The sequence below is a fragment of the Hyperolius riggenbachi genome, chromosome 5, assembly GCF_040937935.1.
Source record: "Hyperolius riggenbachi isolate aHypRig1 chromosome 5, aHypRig1.pri, whole genome shotgun sequence".
NCBI classification, from domain to species: Eukaryota; Metazoa; Chordata; class Amphibia; order Anura; family Hyperoliidae; genus Hyperolius; species Hyperolius riggenbachi.
The window spans coordinates 422811900-422828602 of record NC_090650.1 but is presented as its reverse complement, the minus strand read 5'-3'; the positions used below and the strand labels follow the sequence as shown (position 1 = coordinate 422828602).

Genomic DNA, 16703 nt, shown 5'->3' with positions numbered 1-16703 from the left:
ATTGCCTGATCCTTTCTACTAATATATCAGCCTGCAATGTAGAACTAAGTGTGTATTTTATGCCTAACAGTTACTCTTTAACGTTAATATTTATTCGTTACTATATCTCGTTTGTTTTTGCAACAATAAATATCGTTAATAAAGCTTGACAACGAGGGTTCTTCTCGTTATCGGATTTTGTTAATACCTGGTGACAAATTCGTTAATAAGTCGAGCCCATATTTCACGGCGCCCTTTTTTCATGCACGCCTTTTTTCCTGGCTCCTTTTTTTCATGCACGCAGCTATTTTGTGCAAAATAAAAATACCTACTGCACCAATTTATGAATCCACATCTCCTTTTCAGCAGCACCCAGTTACCTGCTTACTCACTCCAGCCAGTCTGATGCCACCCTCCCTACTAATAACTGGCAGCCATTAGGGGATATTAAAGGGGCACTACAGCGAAAAACTGCAAAATTTAAAATATGTGCAAACATATACAAATAAGAATTACATTTTTCCAGAGTAGAATGAGCCATAAATTACTTTTCTCCTATGTTGCTGTCACTTACAGTAGGTAGTAGACAAAATGACAGGTTTTGAACTAGTCCATCTCTTTATAGGGGATTCTCAGGGATATATTTATTTTCAAAAGCACTTAGTGAATGGCAGTTGCTCTGTCCAACTGCCAAAAAAACTGTGTAGCAAGCAGGGAAGCTGGCCAACATCATTGCTTAAATCTTTTTTAGTGAATATCTTTATAAAGGATAAAAGCCTTGCTGAGAATCCCCTATGAAGAGATGGACTAGTCCAAAACCTGACACTTCTGTCAGATTTCTACTGCCTACTGTAAGTGACAGCAACATAGGAGAAAAGTAATTTATGGCTCATTTTACTCTAGAAAAAAACGTACTTCTTATTTGTTTATGTTTGCACATATTTTAAATTTTAAATTTTTTTCGCCGTAGTGCCACTTTAATTTGCAGGGAAGCATGGCTTCAGTTAAAGTGAACATGAACTCTTGCACAGGACAGAAGGGAATCCTAGAGAAATGTACTCTGTGTGTATTTAGAGAGTTTAGCTTGTTTAATCCCCCTCATCTGTGACTAATCACCAGTGTAAGTTGATCTCTCTGCTGTGTCAGCTGGCTGCCTCAGCAGATCAGCTAATTTGTAAACACAGGATGTTAACGATAAGTCTGCTTTCATGAAAGCAGGAAGTAGACACACTGCAGATTTATTGCAGGATTTGTATCCGCTGTAACAAATGGTTTTCTTCAAAGGTTATTATATGCTGTTGCTTATCTTTAAGAGCAGAGAGGAAGTTCTGAGCTCAGGTCCGCTTAGTGCCTGAAATCTTAGCTAATTAACTGCAAATTTTTACATCTAAAACGTTATTGTTTTACTGCTTATTCGACAAAAATTTGTTTTTTATTATATTATTATTGATCAAGTCAGGCTATCTTTCTGTAATATTAAACATTTATTTAATAGAGCGACAATGTCAGACAGTAACCAGCTTAGAAAAGTACGCCAGCAAACCAACAGATCCTGCTTTCATATAAACATTAATTTGTAATATTTCACTTGAACTTGATTATGGTTTGTTCACACTGCAGGCGTCATTATTTTTTAAGCGCGGTGATTTCTCAAAATCGCCTTGAAAGCGCTTACAGCCTTAAACAATGATTATCTGAGAGTTCATATCTAAGCGATTCATTTCGGAAGGTATAGGAAAAACACAAACGCTCACAAAACCACTTTGTGGAGCAATTCCTTACGCGTTTTTAAGATTAAATACATTGTATTGATTATTTTCCAGATCAGAGTTCACTTCCTCACTTGCGTCAGGGAGTGAATTACCAAAGCGCTCAGGAAAAACGCGTCGGAAACCGCTAACCACAAAAAAGAATCGGCCAACCAAGCGCCGGTAATCGGAAAGAAAAAACGCCTCAAAATAAGCCCACCACGGACGGACATGCAAACCGAACGCAATGTGAACAAAGCCTTAAAGGGACACTTAAGTCAAAAAAAAAAAATGAGTTTTACTCACCTGGGGCTTCCAATAGCCCCCTGCAGCTGTCCGGTGCCCTCGGCGTCTCCCTCCGATCCTCCTGGCTCCGCCGGCAGCCACTTCCTGTTTCGGTGACAGGAGCTAACAGGCTGGGGACGCGAGTGATTCTTCACGTTCCTGGCCACAATAGTGCCATCTATGCTACTATAGCATATATCATATACCATATAGCAGCATGGAGGGTGCTAATGTGTCTGGGAACGCGAAGAATCACTCGCGTCCCCAGCCTGTCAGCTGCTGTCACCGAAACAGGAAGTGGCTGCCGGCAGGGCCAGGAGGATCGGAGGGAGACGACGAGGGCACCGGAGAGCTGCAGGGGGCTATTGGAAGCCCTAGGTGAGTAAAACTCATTTTTTTTGTTTGACTTAAGTGTCCCTTTAACGATTTAAAACCGAGAAACAAAACATCAATTCCCATACGCCCGAAATTTGAATTTAGATTGCCTAAAATCAATTCATGGTTTTGTTTTTTTTTCTTTTTCTCATCATTAAAACATGTCAGGCCAACAGCAAATAAATCCCTTTCCCCACAAAAAAAAAAAAAATACAAAAATCATCTGTAATACCTCATCATGCCCTTCTGGTTCATAATTTAAAAAAATGTAAAAAGTTGCTTTGTATATTTGTAAAGTTTCACAATGTTATTAAAGTGTAACTGTCAGGCATAAAATCAAAAATCATTCTTTATTTTTATCTGGTAAACAAGTAAAAAGGATGCCAACCAGGCAATCCAAAAGTTAAAATCACTAATACTTTTTTTGTTGATAAATGACCATTCCCCAGTTTACCTGACTCTTATTTGGTACACAAAATTTGGTATGCAAAAAGGAAGTTGCAGGGCATGCTGGGTTGTCTTTTTTTGCTTCTCTACTTTCCCTCAGACTTAAAGGGGAACTGAAGAGAGAGGTATATGGAGGCTGTCATGTTTATTTCCTTTTAATCAATACCAGTTACCTGGCGGCCCTGCTGGTCTATTTCTCTGCAGTAGCATCTGATTAAAACCAGAAACAAGCATGCAGCTAGTCTTGTCAGATCAGACTTATAAGTCTGAAACACCTGATCTGCTGCATGCTTGTTCAGGGGCTATGGCTAATAGTATTAGAGGCAGAGGATCAGCAGGGCTGCCAGGCAACTGGTATTGTCTAAAAGGAAATAAACATGACAGCCTCCATATACCTCTCTCTTCAGTTCCCCTTTAACTAATGCAGCCTAATTGGCTGAAGCCTCTTTCCCTCCTGTTTTCTCCACCACACCTCTTTCCTCCCTGATTGGCCAATATTTCTTATGCTGAGATGATGCACTTTCTATAGTGAAGGGCAGGCAAATCAAGTAGAGGAGAGTAAGGGAGGAAATTAAATCAGGATTGGCTTCAAAATAGCCACAGTTAAAATTGGGAATGCTTATAAGGATTTTCTCTTTTTTTACTGTTGAAAAATCACTGAAATCAAAATGTGCACAGTGCAATATTATTATTATTATTATTTATTTATAAAGCGCCAACATACTCCGTGGCGCTCTACAATGTAAGAAAACAAACAAGGGATACATAATGATACAGACAATGATATACATCAAATATAAACACTGATACAAGATACAGCACTGCTGATTACAATTTGATTTAACATGATGACTAAAATGTATAATTGTCTAACAGTGTGCAAGCAATTAAATTAATAACATTCCATGACACAAAAGGGTGAGAGCCCTGCCCTTGCGAGCTTACAATCTAAAGGAATGGGGTGGAAACAAGAGGTGGGGATGTATACAGTATATGTACAGGCAGTGCGTAATTAGGTTATTTAGTGGGTGCATGGCCTAAGCTAGAGAATATGCTCGTCGGAAAAGGTGGGTTTTGAGGGAGCGTTTAAAGATTTCAAAGGTGGGAGAGTGGCGGATGTGTTGTGGAAGGGCATTCCAGAGGAGGGGTGAGGCACGTGAGAAGTCTTGTACACGTGAATGTGAGGAGGTAATTGTAGAAGAGGATAGAAGAAGCTCATGTGCAGATCTGAGATTGCAGTTGGGTTGGTATCTGGAGACTAGTGAGGAGATGTACAGGGGAGAGAGATTGTGGAGAGCTTTGTAGGTTATGGTTAAGAGTTTGAACTGAATCCTTTCATTAATTGGTAGCCAGTGAAGAGCTTGACAGAGAGGGTCAGCAGAGGAAGAGCGAGAGGAGAGACAATACATATGTTATGTAAGTAGAGCAAGTATTTATCTACTTATAGATGTGTTTTTTCTGAGATAGTATGGCTGACAGCTCCTCTTTAAATGAAATAAATGCATCTAATTTATACATTTGTAAACAAAAACAACATAGAAGACAATCTGGTCTTAATTTTTCAATTTTCAACTTTTTCTGCTTAGATATCTTAGATATCACGTGTACACACACACACACACACACACGTACACACGTCCACACACGTACACACGTCCACACACACACACGTACACACGTCCACACACACACACGCACACACGTACACACACACACACACGCACACACGTACACACACACACACTTACACGTCCACACGTCCACACACGCACACACGTCCACACGCACACACGTACACACACACACACTTACACACACACACACGTACACACGTCCACACACACACACACACACACGTACACACACACGTCCACACACACACACACACATACCACACACACACACGTACACACACACACACGCGTACACACGTCCACACACGCACACACACACACACACACACACACACACACTGTACACACACACACACACACGTACACACACACGTACACACACACACACACACACGTACACACACACCACACACACACACACACACACACACACACACACACACACACACACACACACACACACACACACACACACACACACACACACACACACGCACGTACACACACACACACACACACACACACACACACACACACACACACACACACTGTACACACACACACACACACACACACACACACACACACACGCACGCACGCACACACACACACGTACACACACACACACACGTACACACACACACACTGTACACACACACACTGTACACACGCACACACACACACACACACACACGTACACACACACACACACAGAAAATGTATAATTTTGGTTTGACTAAGAAGTAAACAAAAATAATGTGGTGTAAATGGCATTGTTTACTCTTGGAACAAAGACGTAGAAACTGAAATTGACTAAAACAATTATGCCTTCAAGTTAATTATGTTGGGCAAATTCCCATGTACCATTATCATGTGTAAACCTGGCTACATGCTGCGTGCCTGGTATTATTTATGGCAAACGTGTATGTTGCATGCAGTTATATTATGGGAAAAGAATAAGGTTTATAACCTGAAGTAGCTGAGCACAGCCCCCACCGGTGGGAATAACCTGCTATTATCTCAGCACCAACTTCTGCAATGTGCAGATTTATTAACCATTATGTGGCAGAACTAAATCCCGGCAGCTTTATTAGAAATGTATGATGAAGGGGAATCTATACTGTTTTTAATACTTTTGTTTTATTTACTGTGTTTACATATTTACATAGTTACATAGTTATTTTGGTTGAAAAAAGACATACGTCTATCGGGTTCAACCAGTACAAAGTACAACTCCAGCCTGCTCCCTCACATATCCCTGTTGATCCAGAGGAAGGCGAAAAAACCCTTACAAGGCATGGTCCAATTAGCTCTAAAAGGGAAAAATCCTTCCCGACTCCAGATGGCAATCAGATAAAATCCCTGGATCAACATCATTAGGCTTTACCTAGTAATTGTAGCCATGGATGTCTTTCAACGCAACAAAAGCATCTAAGCCCCCTTTAAATGCAGGTATAGAGTTTGCCATAACGACTTCCTGTGGCAATGCATTTCACATCTTAATCACTCTTACTGTAAAGAACCCTTTCCTAAATAAATGGCTAAAACGTTTTTCCTCCATGCGCAGATCATGTCCTCTAGTCCTTTGAGAAGGCCTAGGGACAAAAAGCTCATCCGCCAAGCTATTATATTGCCCTCTGATGTATTTATACATGTTAATTAGATCCCCTCTAAGGCGTCTTTTCTCTAGACTAAATAAATTGAACTAAACTCTAGACAGTTTGAACCGAAGAATACATTCAAATATTTATTTTTATATTTTATTTATATTTGGCACCACCTGCTGACTCAGGCCTCTTTCACAGTGCGACGTTAAAGTCGCATGTTAGAAAAAGTTTTAACGTGGACTAACGCACAGAAATAGTAAGTCTGTGCGACATTCACAGTGCACACGTTGCGTTTGTGTGTAACGTGTAGCGTTATAGCGTTATTAGAAAGTGCTGCATGCTGTGCGTTATACACGTTATTAACTGCATGGACTGTTTGCACATGCTCAGTAATGACCTGGAAGCATACTTTTCATTGCCTATATGCTCTACTGTATGCGACGATAACAGGGCATAGAGTTGCGTTGTGATATTTTTGGTACGTTGCGTTGTTACTTTAATGTTGCATCAAAACTCAACGTCCCGCTGTGAAAGTAGCCTAAGGCCTGGAACTCACTAGCAGCCTTTTCTAAGCAGAAGATAATGGCAGCGCTTTCACCTAAATTCACTACCTGCACTAGTGGGCAGAGCTTGAGTAACGGGCATATTAAACGCCTTACTTTCAAAAACAGCTACAGTAAAAGGAGGGCGTTAGCTTCAGCATAAATTGTGCACAAAATATCCCTAATAGACTCTCCCACGACGATGACGTGCCCCCATGGGAGAGACCTAGCTACTAGTCTAACAGTGAATTATGCTTCACCGTTTGAATTATGCTTCACACACTAATCTTAAGATTAGTGTGTGAAGCATAATTCAAACGGTGAAGCATAATTCACTGTTAGACTAGTGGCTAGGTCTCTCCCATAGGGGCACGTCATGGTCGTGGGAGAGTCTAGTAGGGATATTTTGTGCACAATTTATGCTGAAGCTAACGCCCTCCTTTTACTGTAGCTGTTTTTGAAAGTAAGGCGTTTAATATGCCCGTTACTCGAGCTCTGCCACTAGTGCAGGTAGTGAATTTAGGTGAAAGCGCTGCCATTATCTTCTGCTTAGAAAAGGCTGCTAGTGGGTTCCAGGCCTTAGGCTACTTTCACAGCGGGACGTTGAGTTAAAAACATAATTCTTACCTGGTGCTGCTAGCCATAAATGGTATACACATTTGTTCAAAAGACAGCGAGCAATGGGCAGCGCTCACAGACTACACATGAAATTAAACCTACACAGATGTGCAGAGCCCCCCTGAGGTTAAATACACACCTTGAATACAAATCCGATGCAAATTATGCACTAATCACTATTCTAAGAATTTTAATGCAAACAGAACGACCCTCCATTCCCCCACGGCAGCTCACTTTCCCTTTACGCAGTCTGTGTCCTCTGTCCCTGCGTGGCCCTGGCTGAGCGTCCTTGACTGCGCAGGCGCAGTGGAGAGTTTCTCGTACTGTGCCTGCGCAGGACGCTCCTGGCCACGCAGGCGCAGTGGAGAGTTTCTCGTACTGTGCCTGCGCAGGACGCTCCTGGCCACGCAGGCGCAGTGGAGAGTTTCTCGTACTGTGCCTGCGCAGGACGCTCCTGGCCACACAGGTGCAGTGGACATTCGACTTAGAAGTCTGCTTCCACTGCGTGAAGTGAAAATGAGCCGTGGCGGGGGAACGGAGCATCGTTGGAGCTGGCTAATGGACAGAAAACAAAGAGTTGTGGTCAATGGATCGTACTCAAAATGGGAGACTGTTAGCAGTGGGGTCCCACAGGGGTCTGTACTGGGTCCAGTGCTCTTCAATTTATTTATTAATGACCTAGTAGATGCAGTAGTGAGCAATGTTGCTATTTTTGCAGATGAAACAAAATTGTGCAGAATCATCAACTCTCAGGAAGATGGTGTCATATTGCAACAGGATCTGGATAGGATGGCTATATGGGCACATACATGGCAGATGAAATTCAATGATGACAAATGTAAAGTCATGCATTTTGGTCGTACCAATGGTCTAGCACCATACAAAATAAATGGGATACAGTTGGGGACATCAAACTTGGAGAAGGACTTAGGAGTACTCATCGACAACAAGTTAAATAATCGTACTCAATGCCAAGCCGCTGCAGCTAAAGCGAACAAAATTTTGGGATGCATTAAAAGGGAAATAAAAACTCAAGATGCTAGCATAATATTGCCCCTGTTTAACTCTCTAGTAAGGCTACATCTGGAATATGGAATTCAGTTCTGGGCACCACATTACAAAAAATATATTGCAGTTTTAGAGCAGGTGCAGAGACGAGCTACAAAATTGATACGTGGGATGGAAGGTCTCGCTTACCAAGAAAGGTTAGATAAACTGGGTTTATTTAGTCTAGAGAAAAGACGCCTTAGAGGAGATCTAATTAACATGTATAAATACATCAGAGGGCAATATAATAGCTTGGCGGATGAGCTTTTTGTCCCTAGGCCTTCTCAAAGGACTAGAGGACATGATCTGCGCATGGAGGAAAAACGTTTTAGCCATTTATTTAGGAAAGGGTTCTTTACAGTAAGAGTGATTAAGATGTGGAATGCATTGCCACAGGAAGTCGTTATGGCAAACGCTATACCTGCATTTAAAGGGGGCTTAGATGCTTTCCTTGCGTTGAAAGACATCCATGGCTACAATTACTAGGTTATGCCTAATGATGTTGATCCAGGGATTTTATCTGATTGTCACCTGGAGTCGGGAAGGAATTTTTCCCTTTTGGGGCTAATTGGACCATGCCTTGTAAGGGTTTTTTCGCCTTCCTCTGGATCAACAGGGATGTGTGAGGGAGCAGGCTGGTGTTGTACTTTGTACTGGTTGAACTCGATAGACGTATGTCTTTTTTTGGCCAAAGTGACTATGTCAGCGCTATACAAATACTGAGTATTAATTAATACATTTGGGGGGTATGGGTGTGCTGCAGAATAGCTCCTCTTTTTGACCGCTATTATGAGGTATCGTTATTTATTTCAAGACACCCTCATTTTAATGCACTTTTTTTTTTTTTTTTGATGAGATCTATTTTTCTAAGAGACCTAATTATTTTATTTTGCTGCATTTGAATAGCTGGTGGAATGTGACATTGTCATTAATATCACAGTGATGGGTGCCTTTACTGGGATTTCTTATATGTGCTGGGAAGGTCACCTTCACACTCTTGCTAATGAAGATACATATAGACATTAGTCTGGGTTTCCATCATTGTCAAAAAGACCAGCTAAATCTGTTCAGGGTTAAAAAAAAAATGAATTTCATTTAGGGGAAATGCTGAAATGGATTCATTATCTTTCTCTACTTATATTGGAATAAAAAAAATACTGCCAACACCTGATTAACATGTATAAATACATTTGAGGGCGATACAAAAGCTTGGCAGTTGAGCTCTTTGTCTAGGGTTGGACAACGGACAAGGGGACATGAACTGTGTATGGAGGAAAAAAAGTTTCTGCCATTTATTAAAGTGGACCCAAATTAAAAATACAAGATTTCAGAAATAAAATCTATTCTCTAAATTATAATAATAAATAGCAGCCTTTTTTCAGCTGCATGATGACAAATATAAAATATTTTACATTTATTGGAAGAACCCCTCCCTTCCTTTCAAATTGCCTGGACAAATCCGGCAAACTGGTGGAGTAGATGGTGTCCGGCAATGGAGGAATTGCTAATGGCTGCCCCCAGTATAATCCTAGTAATGAAAAGAGAAGGGTGAAAAGCATGCACTGAAATGCTCATAGGCTTGAAGGAGTGTTTATTTATCTTTGTATGTGTCAGAGTGGTGCAACTAAATATTTTTAATAAAAAAAAATGTTTGGTTTGGGTCCGCTTTAAGAAAGGGGTCCTTTACAGTGAGAGTGGTTAAAATCCGGAATATCTTACCTCAGGAAGTTATGCCAAACTTTATATCACATATATAACTTAAGTTTCCTTGTTTTTGGTTCAGTATTATTACATTCGCCGAACTGCACATATAACTTTAAAGCAGTATAAAACTGACATAATATTCAATAAAAAACACGTTTTCCTACTTTTTATATGCCATACGGTTATCACATTTTTTGCTTTTGTGCATAAGTGATTATTATTCATTTAGAAATTACAAGTTCCCAAAGTACACTTTTTTTGCTCTGAGGCTACTTACACACTAAGACGTTGCGTTTTAGGGGACGTTATGGTCGCATAACGTGCTCCTAACGCAACGCATGGTGGTGTTGAAGTTGGACGTCAGATTGAGCTGCGTTATGCAGCTCTCAAAGCATCCGCTCCAGGTTAGTAATAGGAAGTCCGGATCTTTTTGAGGATTCGGATCATTTGAATCGGATCATTGAAAAAATACGGATCTTTGAACCGAATCACTTGAATCATTTTACTAGGGAAGCAGACTGGGTGAAATGACTAGCAGGACAGGACTTTCCCTGCACTGTAAATTCTGTATGTTCCTGTTTCTTCCAGACAGACATCCACTGTGAACCGAATCTTTCATTGTGATGATCCGGATGATTCAACTCACAAAAAAGATCCGGATGAACGAAATGAATGATACTATGATTTTATTCATAACTGGTTTATATATCTTGTAATGTCCCCAGAAATGCTTTCTGAGTGTCTGTCTGCGTTCAGGAGTGTCTGCACAGTCAGAGAATGTTTACATTCCTCACTTGATACAATTAACCACTTGAGGACTGCAGGGCTAAACCCCCCTAGTGACCAGGCAATTTTTAGCTAAATTGGCCACTGGAGCTTTAAGGCCAAGCTGCAGGGCCGCACAACTCAGCACACAAGTGATCCCCCCCCCCTTTTCTCCCCACCAACAGAGCTCTCTGTTGGTGGCGTCTGATCGCTCCCCCCATGTTTATTTTTTTTAAATAAATATTATTGTTTTTGTTTTTTTTGTTAAAAACCCCTGTTTCTTTAAGTTTATTCCCTCCCTCCCTCCCCCCCCCCCCCACAGCCAGCCAATTATGGCGATCGGCTGTCATAGGCTTCTGCCTATGAGAGCCGATCGCTCTCTTGTCCCCCATGGGGACAGCAGTGTCACACAGCTGTCCCCAGTGCAGCGCTGCTGCTCATCGCAGCGCTGCACCTAGTAAATAGACGGCGTGATCGCCGTCTAACAGTCTCCCGAGCGGCAATAGCCGCTCGGAGACTGAAGGCGGGGCGGAGCTCCGCCCTCCGAGCATGAGATGCGCGCGCACCATGCGCGCGATCTCATGCAAAACAGAGCCCCAGGACTTTACGCCAATTGGCGTTAGGCGGTCCTGGGGCTGCCGCCGCGGCCACGCCTACTGGGGTGACGCGGGCGGCAGAGGGTTAAGGAAACACAAGATAATTGTAATGGATTGCAGAGACACCGCCGCGCGGTCTGACAGCGAGGCGGCTGGTTCCGCGTTCAGACCGGCGGTTTCTCCGCAGCAACATGCGTCTGGTTTGTCTGAGCCTAGTAGTGCACACAGATGGAGAGCTACGCAAGCGCGTGCTAACAGGCAGGCCCTTTATGCCAATAGGAGAGGGATCTGCTGATCAGGACGATCAGCTGATCCCAGCGCAGTAGGTGATTGGCTGAATGGGACTGGGCGGCGCTGAAGAGCGCTCTGCTATATATACTTCTTGCTTGTCAGTTGCTGGTTGTCTGCCGTTGTGAATGCTTATGTGTTAGCACTCAGACCATAGTCAGATCCCTCAGTGTGTTAGAACCAGGTGGACCTGGGAATTCACACTTAGCCAGATTACTGTGTTATTACTGTGTTATACTTTAGACCAGTTCCAGGGTGTAGAGACCACGGGCCTCACACCCAAGATTAGGGATACTGTGTTATTACTGTGTTATACTTTAGACCAGTTCCAGGGTGTAGAGACCACGAACCTCACACCCAAGATTAGGAATACTGTGTCATTGCTGTGTTATACTTTAGACTAGTTCCAGGGTGTAGAGACCACGGACCTCACACCCAAGATTAGGAATACTGTGTCATTGCTGTGTTATACTTTAGACTAGTTCCAGGGTGTTGTGACCAAGGACCTCACACCCAAGATTAGGGATACTGTGTCATTGCTGTGTTATACTTTAGACCAGTTCCAGGGTGTAGAGACCACGGACCTCACACCCAAGATTAGGAATACTGTGTCATTGCTGTGTTATACTTTAGACCAGTTCCAGGGTGTAGAGACCACGGACCTCACACCCAAGATTAGGGATACTATGTCATTGCTGTGTTATTCTTTAGACCAGTTCCTGCGTGTTGAGACTACGGACCTCACACTCTAGACTAGACCTCTGCTTGATATCTGTTATGACCTATTGCTCTCTCGACCCTTCTCCTGCTCTCTGATTCGGTACCTACGCATATCTGATTACCTGTTGCCACCCCTGCCTGTCCCTGGTTACCGAATCAGCCTTCTGTCTCTGTACCTTATCTGCTCGTGTGTTGCCGACCCGGCCTGGCCGACCCTTCTACCTGTGACCCCCCCGGTGGGGTGTCCAGGAGTTGCAGGGACTCCCTGTCCTTCAGAGGGACCTCTCTGCAATCCAGTTAGGGACTCTAATCCATAAGAGTCCTTTGACTGCAGTAGAGTCTGACTCCCAGCTGTTCAGGGAATCACTGGCTCTCTGGTTATCTCCAACCCTAACTAGGAGATACTCGTTATACGGTCTAGGGTCACCTGCTCCTCAGGTGATCCAGACTCATATACTGTTACACCAAACACTTACATTTCATCAGGTGTCCAGAGGTTACTTATACTTGTATTATTGGTGATTCTGCAGATCATCAATAATCGGGTATATATCTGTATTCTTGGTGATACTGCAGATCACCAATAAGCAGATTCTCTCTGTGTGCTGACACCGATCATTACAATAATGTTATCTCCAGTTCGGATGCGTCCAGCTTTCCCTGCAGGGAGCTTGTAAGTCCTGTGTTTAACTAGTTGAATGCTGTTCTAGTAAAAAAAATGGTGGTAGTATATAATATGCTGTAAATAATTCCCGGGGCAAAAATCCACGACTTTCCAGGTCCTGGATTTTGCTGCCCAGGGGAGGCAGAACTCTGCGCAGTAGCTCTGCCTCCACTCGTTTCAATCTCCGTGGATCTCCGCCTCCTCCCACGCCTCTCAGTAAAAGAAGACTGAGAGGGGTGGGAGGAGGCGGAGATCTTTGGAGATTGACACGACTGGAGGCAGAGCTACTGCGCAAAGCTCTGCCTCTTCCAGGAAGGAACCCCGAAATTTGCCCCGGGGGTATTATTTGAGCGTTCAGCCGTGGGGATGCGGCGTTTAGGCTATGACATTAATGCTGAAGAGAAATGACAAGTAAAAACAGGTATTTTTGGAGGCTTCAGAGTCTCTTTAAGTCTTGCTCTACCTCACTGTAACTACCCATGATAGCGATAGTTGCCTTTGGGTTACTAATGGGTGCTCATGTATTATATTGGATCTCCTGTGTTTGCCCTTTCCTGTTATATTGACCTCTTTGTGGATTGCTGTATGGGCCTTGCCTTTGCCTACCCCCTTGTACTGTGATATTTCTGATCTACTGTGTATGACCTGGAGTGTCTTTCGATTCTCTCACGTATCACGATTTGGTACTGTATCTCTTTATCTCCTGTTGCTGACCTGGACTGTTTAGTTGTGCCTGTTTTATTTAGTGTGGATTGGTGGTACTCTGGTCTTCTTGGTGTCAGTCTCTATAGCTTGCATGCTGAAGTCCTGTAGTTGGGTAGGTTCTACTTGGTCACCTCCTGTCCACGTGGGGGCTTGTCATTTAGTTGAAGAGCAAGTGATCTGTCACACCTCACAGCCTTTTTAAAGGACCACTATTGCGAAAATCGTAACATTTAAAATACATGTAAACACCTACAAATAAGAAGTATGTTTCTTCCAGAGTAACATTAGCTATAAACTACTGTTACTTACAGTAGGTAGTAGAACTCTGACAGAACCAACAGGTTTTGGACTAGCCCATCTTTTCATGGAGGGGTTTCAGATTTGTTTTTTGTTTTTTCAAAAGCACTTAGTGAGTAGCAGTTGCTCTGTCCAACTTCCAAAAGAGTGTGCAGCGAGTAGGAAGGCTGGCTAGCATCTTTGTATAAATCCTTTTCAGGGAGTGTCTGTATAAAGAATAAAGGCCATGCTAAGAATCCCCTATGGAGCGATGGACTAGCCCACAACCTGTCGGTAATGTCAGATTTCTACTACCTACTATAGGTGACAGCAACATAGGAGAAAAGTAATTTATAGCTGATTTTACTCTAGAAGAAAAGTACTTCTTATTTGTATGTGTTTACATATATTTTAAATGTTAACATTTTTCGAGATAGTGGTCCTTTAATAAAAATAAATAAAATTAGACATTCTCAAAAATCTGAAGAACTATTTGAAGTGGAAACAGGGAAAATTATTTCTGTGAATCCTCAGGCCCATAGTGTATATTGAAGGACGATGTCTGATGCATTTTCGGTCCTCGTCTTCTGCAAGAAACGTAGGCCGGGTTCTTCCGTTTGGTAATTGTGTCTGAAATGGATAAAAAAGCAAACAAACAGTGATTTAATAATGTTTGCAAACCAGAGTGGGAATTCTTGGGTAGAGGAAATCAATTTTCAATTATGACTCAGAGCTGTGAGCTGATGTATTAGCTTACCTCCTTGTCAGCTGTTGTACTACCAGATCTAAGGCCAGATTCCAGGATGAAATGTGTTCTTATAGCCCCATGTAGTACTCAGAGCACACAGTTTTTATCGGCCTCGAAGTTTGTTGGTTTAGCTGATGTCATTTAATTCATGTTTCATTTCAGGAGTCCAGACTCTGCCCACCTGCTGCAATGACGACTCACAGAGCTGCAGGCTTATCCAAGTCTGTCTGTGCTCCGCCCCTTTGCACTCTGATTGCCACGGAAGATGCTGGCGCTATATATAGTAAATCAAAAATAACAATAAAAATAATAAGAATGATGATGTTGAGTAAAGCATGCAGGGCTGTTTCTAGCCTGTTTGTCACTCCTGGCAAGAAATCCTTCCCCCCTGAGATACAAAAGTGACATGAATGTCTGATTGATTGATTGATTGATAAGAGATTACTGTTCACGATATCTAGTTTAGCTTCTTTTAGTATTGGATGTTCTATGATAGTTCATTACAACACTGGCAGTTATAATTCAAAATAACACATTTGTTCATTCTCATCAAAAACTGGCTATGAAATATTTCTAACCATAACACTCTCATGGAAGATTGACCATGAGAGTGTTGCTATCTATCCATAATATTCTCATGGAAGACTGACCATGGGAATGTTGCTATCTACAACACTAGTCAAAATATGAGATGATGTGCAGAGTTCTCACATAAACAAAAATAGTCAGACGTGTTCTGTGATGCTTCTAAAGCACGTTGTGATCACGCAGTCATGTGTCTTGTCTGCACAGGCGCACTAATACAAGCACATGGTGATCACGCACCGTTATCTGCACAGGTGCACTAATACAAGCACATGGTGATCACGCACCCTTATCTGCACAGGTGCATGAATGAAACATGTTCTACACCTGTGCAGACATTAAATTCTGTCTATATAAAGGAGGGAAAATACTTTTGAGTTGGGGGACTCTCTAAGGATAAGCAGACATGTTGGTGTAGCCAGGTATTTCCACTCCAAGGTCGCTGAGGTCCGCCGATCTTCTCTGGGTGATGCTGCAATACTCCGTAAGAAATGATATTGATGCTCACTAAATACTCAAATATAATGTAACTATAATTCTGCAAGCCTAGATGATTATTATAACAGGATTGTAGCTCAATAAATATTACTATTGAACCTTTCCTCATGTTTTGTTGCAATTCATTTTACCCACTACGGTGGTGAGCGAAGTTAGAGGGTGAGGCAAACCCCCCCCCCCCCCCCCCCAAAGAATATGAACCATGTGCCCAAGGCCTGGATGCACCATAAAGCACTGTAGTCCCGTGCCAACAGGCGCCCGATGATGGAAAGGCGGCTCCCTTCTGGTTATAATAAGGCTTGAATAGGTTGCACCACAGTTCCATGATCCTCACAGGTTGTGATCAGGGATGGTCGGAATTGCTGATTTCCGCATTCCGCCAATGCAGTTTTCTGCTACCGCTGTATTCTGATGGTATTTAGCAGTATTCCAATTCCACCTACAGCTTACCACACTACAAATCCTCATTCTCTGATTGGCTTATTAATTCCAAGTCTTCTGATTGGCTTAAAATTACCAACTAATAGTATGGCGAACACAGCCAGACTGCGCAGTATGCCCTGGACTGGACGACTTACTGGGGCCAGTTGCGGAGGCTGCAGGCAGTGGAGGACGGCGCCGTGGGAGAGATTTACTTAAGGAACAGTGATTGGCTAGAGGGGTGTAGTTTATAGTCCAGAGTCAGTTTTGCTGATCCTGTATTTCACCTAAATGTCTTTTATGGTCAGGGAAAGATGGTCCTAGTTACTCATATGTGTTATTGTTGTCGTGCCAACAAGTTCTTATTCCTCCTGCACTCTCCTTCTCAGACCCGTAGAATCAGGACAAGCCCACGTCTACAGGAGAAATGCATTCAGGTGGTATAACCCAGA

At 42.6% G+C, this 16703-nt stretch overlaps 1 protein-coding gene and 1 long non-coding RNA gene across 3 annotated transcripts in view; both read left to right on the top strand.

Moving 5' to 3' along the window:
• Positions 1-16703, top strand: part of KCNQ3 (potassium voltage-gated channel subfamily Q member 3) — a 333527-nt gene that overhangs the window by 95174 nt on the left and 221650 nt on the right. The window lies entirely within an intron of this gene.
• Positions 599-15014, top strand: LOC137519199 (uncharacterized). The gene is made up of 3 exons (XR_011020984.1): positions 599-830; positions 4184-4250; positions 14911-15014. It is a non-coding gene; the product is annotated as an uncharacterized lncRNA (long non-coding RNA).